This window comes from Marmota marmota, unplaced genomic scaffold (assembly GCF_001458135.2).
Source record: "Marmota marmota marmota unplaced genomic scaffold, marMar, whole genome shotgun sequence".
In the NCBI taxonomy this organism is placed as follows: Eukaryota; Metazoa; Chordata; class Mammalia; order Rodentia; family Sciuridae; genus Marmota; species Marmota marmota.
The window spans coordinates 47,232,367-47,253,963 of record NW_026000037.1 but is presented as its reverse complement, the minus strand read 5'-3'; the positions used below and the strand labels follow the sequence as shown (position 1 = coordinate 47,253,963).

At 34.0% G+C, this 21,597-nt stretch overlaps 1 protein-coding gene across 18 annotated transcripts in view; it reads left to right on the top strand.

The window, feature by feature from the left end:
* Nucleotides 1-21,597, top strand: part of Baz2b (bromodomain adjacent to zinc finger domain 2B) — a 362,220-nt gene that overhangs the window by 53,954 nt on the left and 286,669 nt on the right. Inside the window, exon 4 of one of the 18 annotated variants that reach the window (XM_048812339.1) lies at nucleotides 2,764-3,025. The exons of the other annotated variants lie outside the window; for them this stretch is intronic. The gene's annotated coding sequence lies outside the window, so the exon portion shown is untranslated. The remainder of the gene's footprint in view (nucleotides 1-2,763; nucleotides 3,026-21,597) is intronic. 18 annotated transcript variants of the gene reach the window in all.

The following is a 21,597-nucleotide window of genomic DNA, read 5'->3' as shown; positions in this document are numbered from 1 at the left end:
AAAAAAAAAAAAAAAAAAAAAAAAAAATCCACAAAAATTTTACCTAACAAATATTCAATAAACACTGATATTAATGTTTTTAAAAGTATTTCTAGGGCTGGGGATATAACTCACTTGGTAGAGTGCTTGCCCTGGGTTCAATCCACAGCAACACACACACACACAAAATATTTCTATAACATTTCTATTATACTGTTTTTTAATTTGTTTAAATGTATGTATACAGAGTTGACCAAGAGATTCTATAATTCTTTTAAAAGAATATATAAATATCTAAAAGGGTTGGGAAGAATCTTAGTTTATGTTTTGCATAACCCAGTATCTCTCATCAAAACTTAAGGTAGTCTTTACGTGGTTTTCTGGAAATCAGAACAAATTGGAATTGACTTTTAGATTTGTGATTAAAACCCCCTATATTATATAATTTAGAGGGATGAATTTTAGGACAAATAAACAATATTTTAGTGACAAAATGCACTTCAAAAAATGTATGTTCTACCAACCCTGACTCAGCTGATCTCACAAATGTACTTTGGAAGACATAGCAATACAAGAAAATCAATGGTACTGCCAATGAGTAAATAAATTAGTAGGGTGGGAGATTGGCAGAAAAGTGATTACAATAGTGTACCAGGTATTTTTACTAACTCAAAGGAAAGAGTTGGAATGGAAAAAAAATAAATCACATGCTTTCCTTCATAAAATGAAAATAATTTTAGTCATTAGAACAAAAGATAGAACTGGGCATGGTGGCACAATTCTGAAATTCCAGTGACTCTGAGGCAGGAAGAGCACAAGTTCAAGACCAGCCTCAGCAACTTGGTGAGACCCTGTCTTATAATAAAAAATAAAAAGGGGACTGGGTTGTAGCTCAGTGGTAGAGCACCTGCCTGATATGTGTGAGGCACTGGGTTTGATCCTTGGAACCACATAAAAATAAAATAAAGGTATTATGTTCATCTACAACTAAAAAAATTTTTAAAAATATTTTAAAAAATAAATAAAATGGACTGGGGATGTGGCTCAGTGATTTAAAAAAAAAAAAAAAAAGTGGAATTCTTCTTCGACTTCTAGCATTCTCCTGAATGAGACAAGGTTTATATTATTCAGAATGAGCTCGAACCATCCATTACTGCTTTTTGAGTTGGCTATAAAACTGAACCAATTCATTTTCATTTTTTCTCTTTTATAAATAAGAAAAATGGGAATAATGTGTTGCATTCTTGGATACATGGTTCCCCACATAGATGAGGAAGCATCTTGATAAGCTTTATGTGCTGGGATTGTAATTACTATCTTTTTTAAAAATATTCTTTAGTTGTCAATTGGTCTTTATTTCATTTATTTATATGTGGTGCTGAGAATGGAACCCAGTGCCTCACACATGCTAGGCAAGCGCTCTACCACTGAACCAAATCCCAGCCCCTGTAATTACTATAATTTTAAAAGGAATTTTTAAATAATTTCCTTAGACAAGATGGACGAAAAGATTTTCCCTTATATCTGAAATAACAGAAGTAAAAAAAGAAAAGGAATATGTGAAACAAGTGTTTTGAAAACTTGAGGCATTAGGTGGAAAAGGGCATTGTTCCCTAAAAGAGGGAATATGAGACAATGCACTACTATTGTCTGCATTGGAACACATTCCAGGCTCTTTCACAAGACAGGATAACAGAGAGAGGCTGGGGATAAAGTTCAGTAATAAGAACACTTGCCTACCCCATGCAAGGCTTTGGGTTCAATTCCTCTGCCCTCACTCCCTCCAAAAAAAGAAAGAACAATGGAAAACACAGAGATGGCTCAATTGAGGAGACATTACTGATAGTTTCTGAGGTCAGGGTGACTAGAATTCACAGGGTAGAGTATTGGAGCAATGTGAGTTACTACTAGATCTGCAAAATATACCCCCTCAAGTTTTTAAGAAAGCACTTATCAGCTATGAATGTGATGAAACTACCTGAAGCTATGGAAAGAGCCATTAAAAGCATTAGAAGAGGGAAGAGTGTGCAAGTTCTCAAAGGAATAGAAATATTGCCTGTTTCCACCAGCCAGACTAAAAAACCTCGCAATTCTTGGAGCATAGGATATAATATTTAAAAGGAATTACCTCAGTGGTGTGAAATACTTAGCCTTAAATTTAACTTCTTCTATGGTTCTGCTTTAAGAAATGTTAAAAGAAAGACCTGAAAAGGCCAAATTATTTCTAATCAATCATATCTCAGGAAAAAGCTCAAGAATATTTGTATCAAAAAATGTCTAGCATCTCACAAGGTTAAATTCACATATCTGACTCCTAGTAGAAAATGGTTAAACATGCAAAGAAGTGAGAAAATATGACAGTTTCGAAGAGATAAATGAACTAAATGCAACTGATTAATGTGGATGGGAGAATTAGCAGATGAAGATATCAGTTGTTATAACTGTATTCCATATGTAAAACAAAGCTAAAGGAACGGTTGAATATGTTAAGTGGAAAAACGGAAGGCCCAGAAAAGACCTAAAGCAAACTTCTAGTGCTGATAACTACAATGCCTAAGATGAAAAACTCAAGATATAGCCTTAACAGCATATTACATGTTGTAGAAGAAAAAATTAATGAATTTGAAGACATGATAGAAATCATTAAAAGGAAAGCACGGAAAGTGAATTATTACAATATGAATAGAACATCACTAAACTATGGGACAACTTTATAAATAACAGATGTGTGTTATATTAAATTATAAATACAACCTAATATATTTGTAATTGAATTGCTCTTAGGTGGGAATGGGAGGAAAAAATACTCAAAGAAATACTGGCTGAATTTTTCTAAATTTGATGAAAGCTTGAAATTCAAAGACTAAAGAAGCTCCATGAAACCCAAAACCAAGAAACATGAAGATTGCATTAACATAAGTTATTGAATTGTTCAAAACCAATGCTAGAAGAAAATCTTGAAAAGGTCTGAAGGAAAAGAGACCTATGACACATATAGCATCCAGCATATGGATCTCAGCAGATTTTTTCATCAGAAACAATGCAAGTGAGTATTGAAAACCATATCTTTAAAATACTTGATAGAACTATTAACCTAGAATTGTAATTGTATTCAAACATGACCTTTTTAAACGTACAAAAAGTGACTATGGGCTAGGGCTATAACTCAGTGGCAGAGCTCTTGCCTAGCATGTGTGAGGCACTGGGTTGCATCGTTAGCACCATATAGAAATAAATAAAACAAAGGCATTCTGTCCGTCTACAACTACCCAGAGCTAGGAAAATGTATCTATAAGCCAAATGATGAACATTCATCATACATTCCATGATATTTAAAAAATTATCTCCAAATGAATCATACATAAGTGTAAAAGCTCAAATATAAAATTTCTGAAAGAAAGTATATACAAAGGAGAAATTCTTTTTGTTTTTTCTACAGATTTTTCTTATATATATCACTGATTTAGTCAGCTTTTCATTGATATAACCAAAATACCTGTCAAGAACAACTAGAGGAGGAAAAGTTTGTTTTGGGCTCACTGTTTCAGAGGTTCAGTCCATGGTTGGCCAACTTTTTTTGCTTTGGGCTCAAGGCAAGGGAGAATACCAGGGCAGAGGAGTAGCCATAAAGGAAAGCTGTTTACCTCAGAGTGGCTGGAAAGCAGAAAAAGAGGAAAGAAGGTTAGTGACCAGAGGGAAGATAAACTCTGCCAGGGCACTTTCCCAGTGACCCATCTCTAACTACCTGCCAATATTTACAACCTAGTTAGTCCATTCAAACTAGGATGGTCTGATTAGGTTACAGTTCTCACATTTCAGTCATTTTACCCCTGAATGTTCCTACATCAACACTGGAGCTTTTGAGGGACACCTCAGATCCAAATAATATAAAATCTAGACCTATAAAAGTTAGACTTATATAAATCTGCTTTCATCAAAATAAAAAAATAAGTTCTGCCAGGCACAGTGGCGCACACCTATAATCCTAGTGACTCAGGAGGCAGAGGCAGGAATATTAATAAATATGAGGCCAGCATCGGCAATTTAGCCAGACCTGCCCCCTTACCCCTGCAAATTAAGAGAGCTACAAATATAGCTCAATGATAAGGCATTCCTGACTCAATCCACAGTACTTCAAAAAATAAAATAAAAATTCTGAGTTTGGTACAGTAGCACACAGTTAGTAATTCCAGCTACTTGGGACTCTGAGACAAGAAAATGGTAAGTTCAAGACCTGCCTGGGAAACAGCAAATTCCCATCTCAAAATAAATGATAAATAAATTCTACTCTTTGGAATATACTCTTAAGAGAATGAAAAGATAAACCACAGGTTTGGATGAAAAATATTTGTAAATTATCTATCTGGTAAATTATTTGTATCCAGAACTCTCAAAGCAGGGTATGATGGCATATGACCACAATCCCAGTCTTGGGTGAAGGAGGCAGGAGGATCAAGGCCAGCCTGGAAAATTCAGTGAGATAGCCTCAGAATAAAATAAAAGGAGTTGGGGATATAATTCAGAGATAGAAAGCTCCTGGGTTCAATTCCCAGTATAAAAAAAAAAAAAAGAAGAAAACTCTCAAAATTTAGTAATGATAAATATATAGCCCAATTAAAAAATGGGCAAAGATTTGAACAGTTCACCAAAAACATAAAAAGATGGCTGGCAAAACCAGCATATAAAAATGTTCAATATCATTAATCATTAGAGAAATGCACTATAGACCTATGACTCAAAAAAAAAAGACCACTTCACGTTTTCATTAGGATATAGGAGAATCTGGAGTGTTTATTCACTGATGGTAGGAATGTAAAACAGCAATAAACCCTTTGAAAAAGTTTGACAATTTTTAAAATATTATGTACATTCCTTCCATGTGGTCTGGTTATTCTATTCTTTTGTAAATACCCCAAAGAAGTAGTGTTTCATTTGCATAATACTTTGTACAGGAATGTTCATATCAACATTATTTGTAATAGCTAAAGAGTAGGAGCAACCCAAATGTTAATCAACTAAAGAATAATTTAAATCCTATATTTGTATAGTGGATACACTTTATCAATAAAAGGGAATGGAGATGCTTCCCTGTTGTGGCAGCTACTTGGATGCTGAGGCAGGAGCAGAACAAGCTTGAGACTAGCCTGGACTACTAAGTGACACCCTGTCTAAAAGTTAAAAAAAAAAAAAGGCTTGGGGTATAGCTCAGTGATTGAATGCTTGCTTAGTGAGCTCTAGTCCTTGGGTTCAATCCCCAGTACTGCAAAAAAAGAAAGAAAAGAGTAATGAGCAATTAAAATATGCAGCAAAATGAAAGAAACTGAAAATAATTATACCAAATGGAAGAAGTCAGACAAAAAAGAATATCTACTATATAATTCAATTTTTTATGAAATTCTAGAAAATGAAAACTAATCTATTGTTAAGAAAAGAAAATCAATAGTTGCCTTGAATTGTGGAGTTGGGTAACATGGAAGAATAAAAAAGTATTTTGTATAAAGGGATAAGGAAACTTTTAGAGATAATGGATAATTATGTTAATAGTTTCATAGATATATATGGATGACAGAAATGGTCTAATTACATACTTTAAAAACATTTATTTTTTAGTTGTAGGTGGACACACAATATCTTTATTTCATTTTTACATGGTGCTGAGGATTGAACCCAGTGCCTCACACATGCTAGGCAAGCACTCTACCACTGAGCCACAACCCCAGCCCTAACCATAGACTTTATATGTGTACAATTTATTGTATGCAAGTTACAAGAAGTCTTCATTTTGCATTATTTCAATATATACAAATTTTAGCATGGTTCAATTAAACCACACCTATCCCCTAAAAACACAGTTCCAATTTTTAAAATAATATTTATTTTTTAGTTGTAGTTGGACCCAATGCTTTTATTTATTTTTAATTTTTATTTTTTTTCCCATTATTCAGCACCAACACTTTTAATTTAGTTATTTTTATGTGGTGCTGAGGATCAAACCCAGGGCCTTGAACATGCTAAGTGAGCGCTTTACCACTGAGCCACAACCCCAGCCCCACACAGTTCCAATTTAATTCACCATAGACTCTTCATTGTAATTCCATGAAGTATGGACTTTGTTGCTAGCCCTTCAGTCCACAAATCATTATAGAAGATATACAATATGATCAATGACCAATGACATGACTCTTTAAATGCTGCTGATGATTTTTCATTGCACATCTATCAATCAGTTTATGATCAGAGAGCAAAGCATGTTTCCATGCCCTTCATGATAAACCTATATGATGTTTTACCAAAATAGATAATTAAAAGTAGGAATTTTCTGACTGTGATGTTTAATTTTATGTATCAATTTGATTAATGGGCGGGGTGGGGGGGGTCCTAAATATTTGCTCAGTCATTACTCCAGGTGCATTTGTGAGATTTACATTTGAATTAGTAGGCTGAATAATGCAGATTGTTATCTCTAATGTGGATGACTGTCCTCCAGTCACTTGAAGGCCTAAATAGAACAAAAGTTTAACCTTACTTTAAGAGGTAATGCCTCTTACCTGAATATTGAGCTGGGACATAAATTTTTTCCTGCCTTCAGAATTACACTAAATCATGTTTTCATGGGTCTTGACCTACCACCTTTGTACTAGAATGTGTACTGTTGGCCCTGTGTCTGCAGTTTGCTGACTGCAGGTCTTGAAACTGTTACATAATCACATGAACCAGTTACTAAATCTCTTTCTATATATACATACATACTATTGGTTCTGTTTTTCAGGAGGATGCTGACTAATACTAATATTGATTCCATGATGTAGGATACTGTTCTGCTCTAGCAATACCTAAAAATGTGGATGTAGTTTTAGAAATAATAGGTAATGGATACAGGCTGGAAGAGTTCTATCATGCTAGAAATAACATTCAACATGATTCTTGTGAGGGTTCATAAAGAAAAGAAACCTAGAAAGAAAACTTTCATCTTCACATAAAATACATAAATAACTGTGAACAGAATGTTGTTAGAAATCTAGGTATTCAAAGGCCTTTCTGGTAAAGTCTCAGATGGAAATAAGGAATGGGTTATTGAAACTGGAGGGAAGTTGATTGTTATAAAGTAGCAAAGAACTAGCCTGATACATTTTCTAGAACTTTTAAATAGGTAGAACATTCAATAACTTAAATTGTTCATTTAGCAGAGGAGATTTTAAAGCTATTTATAGAAATTATGGCTTGGGTCCTCATATTTTATTATGAGAGGACAGAAATGGTGTTAGTAAGCAAAAGAAACCAGAACATGGAGATTTAGAAAACACTCAGACTATCCAAATTTTACAAAATGAGAAAGCTTGTTCTATAAAGAACACTAAAGAAGTGGCTGAAGAATAATTTGATAAAGAAATCATGAGTGTAACTCATGGATTTATTCAGCCATCTCAGCAAAAGTTAGGAATAGAGATGTGATTATACTAGCAGAAACACTGACAGTTTGAACTAAGGAGAGGGAATGAAGGACAGAATGAATAAAGGCTTTCAAATTTCTCAATTCTATAGGATTGGACTATGTAGCAATTCACCTGTCCTTGAAGGCAGGGCATCAGGCCAAACAGGATCATTTTCAAGTCTTAAGATTTAATAGCATTTTTCTTGCTAAGGTTTGAATTTCCTGGGGACCTGTCACTTTTTCCTCGTTTTCCCCTTTTTCCCTTTGGAATGGGAATATCTGTTCTACAGCTGTCCCACCATCATATTTTTGAAGCATGTAACTTAATTGGTATCACGGTTCCACAACTGGACTAAAATTTTGCTTCAGGAGGAATAGATACCCTGAGTCTTATCCGTATCTATTTTAGATGTATTTAGATGAGACTTTGAATTTTAAATGTTTGAATTGGTGCTAGAATTAGTTAAGACTTTTTAAGCATATTTATGCATGCAAGAAGGATATGAGTTTTGGGGGCCCAAGGGTGAAATGCTTGTGTCCTCCTAAAACTCAGATGTTGAAACCATAACCCTTAATATTTGAATATGGGGTTTCAAAGGAAGTCTTTAAGGTTAAATGAAACTATAAGGTTGGGGCTTCACTTCATAAGATTAGCAACATTAGAGAGCTCACTTTTAATATTGTAAGGTTGCAGAGAGATGGCAGCTGCCTATAAGCCAGGAGAAAAGGCCTCAGAACAAACTGACCTTTCCATGACCTTATCTTGGATTTCTCAGATTCCAGAGCTGTGAGAAATAAATTTCTGTTGTTTAAGTCACATAGTCTATAGTATTTTGTTTTGACTGCTGAAACAGAAAAATACATTCACAAAAATAAAAGTGCAGCAGACAACCAAAATTTGATAAGGTTGTTCAAATGTATCATAAATGGAGTTACAGAAGAAACATCTGACCATGGGAATGCTGACACTATTGTCATTCTAGATATTAAATCAGAAACTCAGTGAAGATGAAATTGTCAATGTAATTGAGGAAAGCAGTTGAGAGGAAAAATCTTAAGATTATTTCAAGAAATGTGATCTAGAAAAAAATTTCCAAAATAACACCTTGTAGAGGAATGGGCTAATAGTTCAGTGCTAGAGCACATTCTTATCATGCACAAGGCTGTAGATGTGATTTTCAGGGTGCGCGCGCGCACACACACACACACACACACACACACACAACAAAACCCAACCCACAGAAAACAAAGCAAAACAAAATCCAGTCTACTTGAGAGGTTGAGGCAGAGGATCAAATATATAAGGCTAGCCTGGGCAATTTAGCCAGACACTGTCTCAAAATGAAAAATTAAAAAGAGTAAGGGATGTATCTCAGTGGTAGACCACTTGCCTAACATGTACAAGGCACTGGGTTCAATCCCCAGTACTACAGCAAAACAAAACAAAATGAGATAATACCTCTCATGTGTTGGAATGACTGTTATCAGAAAGACAAAAGAGCCTTTTGAGGGTGCACATCTGTAATCCAAGCGACTCAGGAGGTTGAGGCAGGAAGATCACAAGTTCAAGTCCAGCCTTTGCAACTTAGCACAAGACCATGTCTTAAAATTTAAAACAATTTAAAAGGGCTTGGTTGTAGTTCAGTGGTGGTAAATTTGCCTCACATGTGAGGCTCTGGATTCAATCCCCAGTCCTGGGGGGTGGGGGGAGACAAAAAATAAAGTTGTTGATGAAGATATAAAGAAAAGGGACTGCTTGTACATTGTTGGTGAGGAATGTAAGGGCATTTTGTTTTACTAGAAGTTCCTTTAAAAAAAAAAAAAGTGTACACACCTGTAGTTCTAGCTAATCCGGAGTCTGAGTAGGAGGATTGCAAGTTCAAGTTCAGGGTTGACTATATTGAGCAAAATTTTTTAAAAAATGCATAGGTAAATTTATAGTCTGATGAGAGCCTATTTCTTGACTCATATATAGTGCCTTTTCCCTGTGTTCTCAGTGGTACATGAAGAAATGAATTCTCTTGGGCCTATTTTATGAGGTCTATAATCCCGTGAATGAGGGCTCTACCCTCATGTCCTAAACATATCCCAAAAGTCCCCACTTTTTAATACCATTGCCTTGGAGGTTAGAATTTCAACATGAGTTTGGTGGAAACAAATATTCAGACCACAGTTATAACCATTCATTCTAAGTTCTCTTGTTTGGACTTTTATTAACTCTCAAAGTTATTTAATTTATATTCTTGTTCTGCTACAGTGTGTGTGTGTGTGCGTGTGTGTGTGCATGCATGCACGCACACGCGCACATTAGGGAATGCTGGGAATGGAACCTAGGGCCTCATGCGTGCCAGGCAAGCACTCATACCACTGAGCTACATCCTCCACTGTATAGTCTATTTTTAACATTGAAGCCAGAGAAAACTTTTTCAAAGGTAAGTGTGATGATATCATTTCTTTGTTCAAAATCACTCAATGGTTTTCTACTGTGTAAAGATTCAAAATCTTTATAATGGTCTATAAAGCCCTACAGAATCTGGCACTCTCTGTGGCACTGACTCCTTTATTGATGTTCATCTTGACCACATCAGGTTATTTACTGTTCCTTGAACAAACTAAATATGCTCCTGTTGCAAAACCTTTGTGCATCTTATTTCATCTTCCTGGAAGGTCTTGCACCATGTGTCTATGTTCCTATTTTTTTTTCACCCTTTTATAAGTCTTTGCTCAAATGTAAACTTGCCAGTGAGGTTCTTATTCACTATCTGTAGAACTTCTTGTACATTTGAACTTAACTACTTCCCTGTGTAATATTTGTTACAATCATATATAACAGGAGTGTGAAAACTGTGGCCAGTGGGCCAAATCTGATCTATAACCTATTTTTGTAAAATTTTATTGGAATTCAGATATGCCCACTTTTTAAAATGTTTTATATTGCTGCTTTCTCACACTAATGACAACTTTGAGTAGTTGCAATGAATATGAATAGGCCACAAAAAAAAAAATCTTCACTCTATTGTACAGAAAATGTTTGCTGACTCCAATATATACAATATGTTTGCTTGTTTGCTTATTCCCTATTAGGACAGTTATTTATTGTTTTTCACTGTTTCATCCCTAGTATCTACAATTATACCTGTTAATCAGCAGGTGCTCAGTATGTATTTCTGCAAAAATAAATAAATGAAATAAAGGACATTGGTGTGGTATTGTAATACATAAAGGGTTTTGGTTTTTTTAAATTAATTTTTATTATGATGCTAGGGATTGAATCCAGGGCCTCATGCATGCCAAGGAAGCACTCTACCACTGAGCTATATCCCCAGCCCAGATCTTAGAGACAAAAAAAAAAATCTCTAGATTATTAGATTTATTATTTGTCATTATCACCTAAAAAGTAATTAACATGCTTTCAATCAAGCTCTGTGGGTTTGCATGTGTTACTTGGGATTGAACCCAGGCCTTTCCACATGCAAGGCAAGTGCTCTACCACTGAACTACCCGTCCCCCCACAACCCCAGCTTTTTAAAAAAATTTATATTTTGCGACACAAGATATTGCTAAGTTGCCCAGGTTGGCTGCAAATTTGTGATCTTTCTGCTTTAGCCTTGAAAGTACCTGGGATTACTGGTGTGTACCCACAAACCCAGCTCAATTAAGTGTGTTTTTAATTAAGAGACTCTTCTGTGTTAAGATGGTAGGAAAAGCTACAGAATTTTCCTCCTTTGATACATAATGATATTAACTATGACAATCTAAAAAGAAAAAAGAAGTTAAGAACAGCAAGACCAGGGCTGGGGTTGTGGCTCAAAGGTAGAGCGCTTGCCTACCGTGCGTGAAGCACTGGGTTCGATCCTCAGCACCACAAAAAACTAAAATAAAGGTATTGTGTTCACCTACAATTAAAAAATAAATATTAAAAAAAAGAACAGCAAGACCAGAAAAAAAAAGAAATACAAAATATTCAACAGCAGCAACTAAAAATAAGAAACTTAAGTAGAAGAACTGAGGGTATAGCTTAGTGATAGAGCACTTGTCTAGCTTGCTTGAAGTCCTAAGTTCTATCCCCAGCTGCACAAAAGCAGAAAAACTGGAAAACTAAGTACAGTCTTATAAATTTCAAAGATAACAGCCAAGGAAGGAGAGAGAAAATTTGCTGATGTATGTACTCCTCAAAAGCTGTGACCTTGATATTCATCATTAATATACTCGAAATAGTGGTGTTTCCTTACATTTTAATTTTTCTTAATATGTGAAAGTAGAAACAGTTATTGGGAAAGTAAAAGATTAAGGGCTGATTTCTTGGCAGAAGCAGAGGCCTGTGGACTCCTGAATTGAGGGAATGATCTAAATTCCAAGGTCACCAACCTATGAAATAAAGATATATACCCTCCCTGGAGTAGGGTGAACTTACCAGAAAATCTGCTCCATATAAAGCTTGCCCCAAAGTGCCAGCTCAATTGCCCTTCCACTTTACTTTGAACATGCTAACTTGCTCAGAATGTGGTCATTTTGCTTTGCCATTTTTAAAAATCCAGCTTTTATTATCTTATTGCCAGATGAATTCTTGTCATTTGTTCTGCTTCTTAAAAGATAATTTTTATGTCTTTGGATTGCCTCTCTTTGAATATCTAGAGGGGGAGACACGTTATAAAAAAGAATTTGAATTAATTTAGGCCAGCAATATTTTAAAGTCACTGGCTCCCTTTCAAATAAAATTCAGTAGGATTGGGGATATAGCTCAGTTGGTAAAGTGCTTGCCCCACATGCACAAGGCCCTGGGTTCAATCCCCAGCACCACAAAAAAACAAACAAACAAACAAAAAAACTCAGTGGCTTTTTAAGCTGCTATAGAAGCTTTTCCAGAATAAGCACAAAAATAATGCTTTACATTATTTGTCCCTCCAAAGATATGGAATACACTAAAGCTAAGAAAGTATTATTTGGTATTGTATTTGAAGTAGAAACGTACAAAACCACATGGTTTCCAAGTTTATTAAACCAGCAAAATAAGAAATATTCGTGTCTATTGTGAAGGCAGATTGAGCTGGCAAAATTCCTTTAGCACTAGATAGTTTTGGAAATTATAATACTAATGACAAACAATATTAAAGTGTTATTTCATGTGTGGATGCTGATAGATAGTTTTACACTTGTTGTAAAGCTTTGGGAAGTCTATATGCATTTCAAACAAGGGTGAGAAGCGCTTGATAATGTCTTGTTCTGGTTAGGTTTTGTTTTGGTGGTGCTGGGGATTGAACCCAGGGTCTTGCACATTTAAGTACATGTTCTGTCACTAAGCTGCATCCCCAACCTCTTATGCATTTTGAATAATTGAAAATCCATGCAAAAAAAGAGAAAAGATTTTGAAAAATTGGTTTGTGATGGTTATATGAGTCTTAAAAGTTTTCTGAAAATGTTGTGTGGCCAGGGGAGTATTACTGATGGAGCACCAACTACAGGACAAGGAAGAACATCACATTAAATAGATTGCACTGGAACTCTAATCTTGATTCACTCATTAAAGAAGTAATGACAGTTGTACTCAAAATGGAATGGTGTATTTTTTTTAGAATGCTGTGAAAATAAATGGGCAGTGAATATAAAACTCTGATGTGTGACTCACAACATGCTGGCTGTCAAGAGGGAAGATAGTTATGTGGAATTTTGAAATCAGATATGAGATGATAACATTCTTTTTCATGAATCTTAAAAAATACCGTTTCTGCCAGACAGTGGCAGACACCTATAATCCCAGTAACTTGGGAAGCTATGGCAGGAAGACTGCAAGTTTGAGGCCAGCCTCAACAGTTTAGCAAGGCCCTAGCAACTTAGTGAGAGCCTGTCTCAGAATAAAAAATAAAAAATAGTTGATTTTTACTAAGCTCTTTTGTCTGTAGCACTAGCAATAGGCAATCTGTGGTTGCAGTTTTTGAGTGAGAGTAGTTCTGATATGAATGTTCATTGATATTTTTATTTACATAAATGGATAGGGTGAAAGTGAGACAACAAAGGCATATTGTTAGAACTCCACTTTTTTATCAATGATGTGAATAACTTCTTGTTAAATTGTTAATAATTTTCAAAATGAGATTATTTTTCCATTTTTTGTTCTATTTACAGTGTGACTTCAGCTTACATCATTTATATTTTTTTCTCATTTCTTTCTTAAGTCTAGACTACCAACAAAACATTAATTTAAACGGTGACTTGTAAAGTAAACATTTCCATAGTGTAAATATCGCTACCATGGCTCATTTCAAGCTACCTACATGACATCACTGAACACAGAGTTGGGTAGAATCAGGCAGTAGCACATCACTATATAGTTTGGTTTTTTTTTTTCCCTTGGCTGTACTACAATGGACATAAATAATCTCATGTGAATAGATAATAGGGGAGTAAAATAAGAAGTGATAAGTTCTGAGGATTTGTTTTTAATATACTTTAAGTTTTAAAATGTTTATTTTTAAAGTAATGACAGCCATCTTGCAAAATTCCTGAAAATTTAACATTTGATTTCCTTGACCTTGACTTTCATGAGTGATTGCTTTGGAAAAGACCATACATATGAAGTTTATGTATCTACTGTAAAATTACTTCAAACACTCTTTCTTATATATTACTCAATTTTTTAAAAAGTTTATATCAATGAAGCTTCATTTTTACCAGATAAGGAGAATGTTATCACATTCCTTTTTTTTTCAGTGGTGCTGGGGATTGAATCCAGGCCCTTGTGCATGCAAGGCAAGCACTCTACCACCTGAGCTATATCCCCAGCCCTCCTGCTTTGTTTTGCTGCCCCCATACTCACAGATAAATTGTATTCAACTTTACCCGTAACTATTAGTGCAGCCTGGTGATATTTTTCCTTCATCAATGATTTTTTATTAGATAATTTTAGTTATACATGGACAAAATATCTTTGTTTATTTATTTATATTGGCTTGATTTGAAATCTTGCTAAATTTACTGATGTTCTTTGAATTCAGGATCCCCCTGTTTCAGCCTCCTAATTTCTCTGTAGCTTCCATAGGGTTTTCTATATTAACTCCCATATTATCTGTACATAAGTACAATTTTTCTTCTTGTTCTATTTAGGTTTTTTCCCCCATCTTTTTTTAAAATTTTTTTTAGTTGTAAATGGACACAATATCTTTATTTTTATTTATTTATTTTTATGTGGTGCTGAGTATTGAACCCAGTGACTCACATGAAGGAGGCAAGCACTCTGCTACTGAGCCACAACCCCAGCCAGACATATTTTTTTAATATTTTTTAGTTGTTGATGGACACAATATCTTTATTTTTATTTATTTATTTTTTATGTGGTGCTGGGGATCGAACCCAGGGCTTCACTCATGCAAGGCAAGCACTCTACCACTGAGTTACAACCCCAGCCCCAAATGTTTTTTTTTCCTTAATATTTTTTGTTTTAGTTATAGACACATTATCTTTATTTTATTTATTTTTATGTGGTGCTGAATATCAAACACAATGCCTTGCATGTACAAGGCAAGCACTCCACCACTGAGCTACAACCCCAGCCCCCATCGATGATGTTTTTAAACTTAAAAATAAAAACTATGTTGAAATCTATATAATCTATATGTATAAATAAATATAAGGTTTATATGTATACACACATAATGTATGCTTATATAACATACATATACACATGCATATGTATTTATATACACAATTTCAAATTAGACTTTTTATCAACATTTCCTTATTTTGTAGTTTTCAAAATTATTTGAGGCTAGGGATGTGCTTAGTGGTAGAGCCCTCACCAGCATGTTCAAGGCTCTAGATTAGATAGCCAGCACTGCAAACAAAACAATGAGTTGGTTCCCCAGCATCATTCAAAAGTGAACAATGAGCTTTTAAAATTGTTGTTTCATCACAATGAATCCCACCATCAAGTTCATCCACAAGAATGGGGTCCTAACTAGAATAAGATATATTTCATGCTTGTGTAATTGTATCAGAATGCATTCTACTGTCATGCATAACTAAAAATCAATAAATAAAAAATTGTACGTTTCACTTAATTACAGTTATTTTTAACCATGTTCCAATTTTCTCATCTCTGGCCAATGAGAGTACAACCATTCTAGAAAGCAATGTGGACACTCCTCAAAAGACTAGGAATGGAACACCCTATAACCCAGCTATTCCAGTCCTCTGTATACAAAAGATCTAAAATCAGCATACTATAGTGATACAGCCACTTCAGTGTTTATAGCAACACAGTTTATTATAGCCAACTTATGGGATCAACTCAGATGCCCAGCAATAAATGAATGGATCAAGAAAATATGGTATATATACACATGGGAGTTTAATCAGCCATAAAGAAGCATGAAATAATGGCATTTGCTGGTAAATGGTTAGAAATGGATAAAATCGTGCTAAATAAAATAAGCCAGACTCAGAAAATTAAAGGTCAAATGTTTTCTCTCATATAATGGAAGCTAGAGTAAAATAAGGGAAAGAAGGCCATTAGAGAGGGTTTTGGATATTATAAAGATACAGGGAAGATCAGTGGAGTAGAAGATGAATGAGATGAGGGAGGAAGGAAGGCAAAAGAGGAAGAAATATGGAGTCAATTTAACAAAATCATGTTATATTTGTCTATAAAAGTACCAAAGGAAATTTTACCTTTATTTATATGTAAAAGAAAGGAGGTTAATAGGGGGAGAAAGGAAGGGAGGAAAAGGAGATGAGGAATGGGAGTTGAAATCAAATTCCTTGCATATATGATTTTGTCAGAATGAACCTAAATGCTCTGTATAATTATAATGCTCTAATAAAAAAGAAAAAAATACAATTAACTCATAGTTCTTTAAAAAAGGTTGTTATGTTTCATTTATTGCAGTTATTCTTAACTATGTTCAAATTTTCTCATCTTTGTCAATGGGAACCACTTTATGTTGTCCTCTTCATATTGGCTCCTAGAGTCCTTTGGATATGACACCAATAATCTTTCATAGTTTTCATGCTTAATGGTATGTCAGGGTTTTCCAAGTTCATCTTGAATATTTCTTTTCCCAAACTTGGAATCAGTAACATTCAAGGAATTATTTTCACCGGCAAAAGGTATTTAGAGACTGTAATCTGGGTACTATAGATACTCAGTGCTTTATGCTACTTTGCTGGTCCCTTTTTCTAGGCATATACATTGAGCAGACCTAAGAAATACACACTTAAAAATATAAACTATGTAATCGGTTTATTCTGATACAGGTATTTTTGGGTCACATGCTGTTTATGTAACTCATTGATTTTTCTCTTTCATCCCACATAATTAATTTCACCCAAACACCAGCTTACTCATTTGCTTCTTCTCGGACTATGCATGCAACAATATTACCCCACCACCACCAATAATAGCACAAAAATATGGTTACCAACGATAGTTTAAGTTGCTCTTTAGTTGTTGTCGGAAATTCTTTTTGAGGGTACATTTTGAGGAATATACTGTTAAATTTGTGTGTGTGTGTGTGTGTGTAGTGTGTGTGTGTGTGTTTGGGTACTGAGGATTGAAACTAAGGCCTTACACCTGCAAGCACATGTTTTACCACTCAGCTAAACCCCAGCCCCAATTATTGTTATTTATTTATTTTATTTATTTGATATTGGGGATTGAACCCAGGGGCCCTTTCCCACTGAACTATATTCCCAGTCCTTTATTTTATTTTTTTAATATTTATTTTTTAGTGTTAGGTGGGCACAATATCTTTATTTTACATTTATGTGGTGCTGGGGATCGAACCTAGTGCCTCATGCATGGTAGGCGAGCACTCTACCACTGAGCCACAACCTCAGCCCCCAGTCCTTTTATTTTTTAAAAATATATATTTTTTGTGTTGGTGGACCTTTATTTCATTTGTTTATTTATATGTGGTGCTGAGAATTGAACCCAGTGCCTCACACGTGCTAGACAAGTGCTTTACCACTGAGCCACAACCCCAACCCCCAAGTCCTTTAATTTTGGGATAGGGTCTTGTTAAATTGCTGAGGATGACCTTGAACTTGGGATCCTCCTACCTCAGCCTCCTTAGTCCACAGGATTATAGGCATGTGCCACCACAACCAGGCCTAATTATTATATTTTAAAGTCATTTGGAATATTTCTTTTTTTGTGTGGTTTTGCCACCAAATCTATATACAATTAAGTTAATTTCCTTTAGGTTTAATTTTTATCAGATTTTGTTGTAACTTTTAACCATGATTTTGTTTTATAATAATATAAGCTATTATTATGAATAGCTCATTAATATAAGCTATTATATTATTATTCATTCTAATGAAACTATTTTATAGTTCCCAAATCATATCTACTAAGAAGATTTGACAATAAATACACATATTATTCTTAAGTTTTACTATCCTGTTCTTTTTTACTCCTTATGGATAACCATATTTTTGAAGGTTTTAATTTATCCTTTCATTTAAAAGATAGGTAAATATATAGATTAATGGTGGTGGCATATTATATATGAGTTTTCTCCAGTTCTTTTCACTTAGCAGTGTTTTCTGGATTTCACCATTTAGTACTTCATAATACATATACATCCTATATTCTTTCTTAAAAATTGTGTAGTACTTTACTATGTAGATACACTCTGAATAATTCAACCATTACTCTAGGATGGACATTTGGCTTATTTCTAGGCTTTTTTTTTTTTTCTTCTCTATAACAGTGCTTCAATGAATAGCTTCCTAAATACCTATTTTCATATTTTTGTCAGTGCTGGTAAGATTTTTAAAATGAGATTTCCAACTTCAAAATAAATACATGTATAACTTTGTTAGATACTGCTTTATTCTGCCATTTTAGGGTTTTCCTTTGTGTACTCCAGCAACAACAACAAAACAAAACAAAAAAAAAGAATAAAGAAAAAAAGAAGGTTGAAGGAAGCTTTTTCTCCACAAGAGCTTCACTAATAGGCTGTGTTGTAACTTTTTTGCCAATGTGATGGATGACAAATAATATCTGAGTGATCCTTATACTGAATTTTTCTTATTGTGAGTAAGGTTATGAATGTTTTAATTTAAAGGGGCATTTACTTGTATTCTTTCTGTTAATATGTTTATATCTCATGCCAATTTGGTATCAAGTTGATCTTTGTTTCTCTAGTTTCACATACTTTTTATACATAAGATTATTAAATTGTCTCATGTGTCAAGTTTTTTTTTTCATAATTTGATATTTGTGTTTATATTTTGCTTGTGGTGTTTTTTATTTGCTTATTTTTTTTAACCATAAGAATCTTTTATTTCATGTAGTGAGATTTACTAATACTTGGATTTATTATATCTGATTTTGAGTGTTGTAAGGAAGGTTTTCCCCATTTTCTAATTATTGATGAATCTCCCACAATTTCTTCTATTTCTCATATGGTGCAATTTTTTTATATTTAAATATTTGATCTTTTTGAAGTTCATTCAAAAAGATCTTTTTGAAATTCAGATCCAAATTTATCTTTTTCTTTGGGAATACTCAGCTGTCTGAACACCACTTATTAAAGAGTTCATCTCTTTCTCAGTGCTTTGAGATACATTTTAATCTATGTTAAACTTCCATAAACACCTCAGTTTTTTTTATCTTGTATTGGTGTTTTACTTAGGTGCCTACTGTAAAAAGTGACATTTAAAGGTTTCACAATTTAATATCTGATATGATTGCCCCCCCAACTCTTCTTTTTCAAGACTTTCTGTGCTTGTTTTATTTTCCCAATAAATTTTATAATCAATTTTGCTCATGGCAGTGTTCTTGAACAGAAAGGTTCATCAGAGGCACCTTTAAAAGGGAGGGAGGGAGGGAGGGAAAGAAGAAACAAAAAACTTGGGATTCTCCTACCTTAGCCTGCAGAAGCTTAGCTGGGTTTATAGGTGTGTACCACTGGGCCTTCTTGATAATCCCATTTTTAAAAAGTCCTGTTGAACACAGTGTTATATTCTAATTCTAGACTAATTTATGATTTGTTTTTTTTTACATATTCTAGACTATAGTTGATGACTTCAGCTCTTGTCCAGTTCCTTAAGGTAGAAATCCCTCTATTCCTCCTTCACTCTTTACTCTAATTCTCTGTTTTTAGTTAGTCACCAGGTTGAATTTTTACTTAATATCTGGCTCTAAATCTCCAATGCCATAGTCTTGTACCATCTTTTTAAAGGACTATTGAACAATCTCTTGATACTACAGTCTATGATTTGCACTGCCTATTGTTGTTATTTCCCTTAAATCAAGGTTGGTCATATTACTCCTTTGCTAACCTTTGTTGGCTTTCAGTATAAATTCAACCACCTTACCATGGCACATTAGGCCTTTTACTCATAGGTCCCATCCTTCTTTAATGGTCTTCATTCTTGTCATGATAGTATGTCTTCCCCTCAACCCTCCATTAAATACTCCTGTTATACTCAATTTCTCACTAATGTATGGGACACCAGGCCTAATTACTCTGTACATTTACACTTAGGGTTTCTTCCTCTTAGGGTACTTTTCTTCCCTCTGCCCCTCTGCCCCACCCCAAACATCTTTGCTGGTAAGTGCTCTATTTGAGGTGCAGTTCAAATGACATCTCTTTCATAAAGCCTCTTTTAGTCTCCTAGTCAGAATTGGTTGCCCCATCTTTATTCTCACAAGTGTCTGTATAATGTGATTTATATTGTTCTCTAATCTCCTAGGATTTTTCACACTTTCAATAGCAACCAGAAAGTGAGTTTTTTATGTTTTTCCAGCCTCTAGCACAGTACATAGCATATAGTAAGCATTCAGATGTTTGTTTAGTGAATGAAAACAAAGCTTCATTAGTCTGTAGTGATTGAAACAGAAATAAGATATGACAGTGGCCAGCTTGTTATACTATTAAGATCTGTCATTTGTTTTTGTTTGCAGTCAGCTGCCCTAGACATTCTTTTGTGTGTGGCAAATACTTATTCTTTGAGGAACCATTAACAATATCCTTGGTAATGAATTAGGTATCTAACCATCTCTCTCTCTTATCTATGTTGTTCCTAAAAACAGATGCTGCTTTAGAGAAGAAAGTGCAACAATTTAGTCTATAGTAGTGGCATAATTATGTGGGAGATAAAAGTATATATCATATATATAAGTACAGAATTATTACTGAAATTAGAAAAGATCTGCTTGATCATTAAGTTCTTTCACAATTCTGTACATGATTTAATGTGCTGATTTAGATGATTTTGATAGAAGTGCTATGGGAGCCAAATTATTTTATAACCATAGTAATTATTTACTCTGATTTTTCTCTTCAATTCTCTGATTATAGTCTAATTTCTGAAATGATCAAGTATGATAATATGAAAAAAGAGAAGAAATTATATTTTAAAAAACCAATTTAAGTATAAGTAAGAGGATATAAAATATTTGGAGTAATCTAGTTTAAAATTTTTAGTATACTATTGTTTTTTAAAATTAATCTTAAAAGTATTGATTAAATTATTAATTAATATATTTGAATTACCAAATAACACCAAATTATTTTTGAAGTTATTTAATATAAAATCATAGCTTTTATTATTGAATTTAGAAATTCACATATGAATTTTAGATATCTGTGCATTTTTCATTTACCAACTATTTTGTTAATTATTGATTTCCATCTAACTTTATTTCACCTTTGAGAATGTCATCAAAAATATCTCCATAGGCTGGGGTTGTAGCGCAGTGGGAGAGCGCTTGCCTAACGTGTGAGATTCTGGATTTAATCCTCAGCACCACATAAAATAAGTAAATAAAATGATGATATTATCTACACCTACAACTAAAAAGAAAAATCTCCAAAACTCTAATTATACAAAGTGCCCTTAATGATAATAAAAATAGTTTTCAAATGTCTTAAAAAGACATTAAGAGCCAATGGTGCACATTCATAATATAGTTCTTCACCATCATTTAAAATTTTTTTTTTCGTTGTAGTTGGACACAATATCTTTATTTATTTTTATGTTATGCTGAGGATTGATCCTAGCACCTCACACGTGCTATGTGAGCACTCTACTGCTGAGCCACAGCCTCAGCCCCTTCACCATCATTTTCATTCCAACTTTTTTCATAATGACAAGATTTATTTCGTTATTAGGCATTTTATCATTTAATCAAGAAAAAGACAACTTTGTGATGTAGGTGGCTTCAATTTATATATATA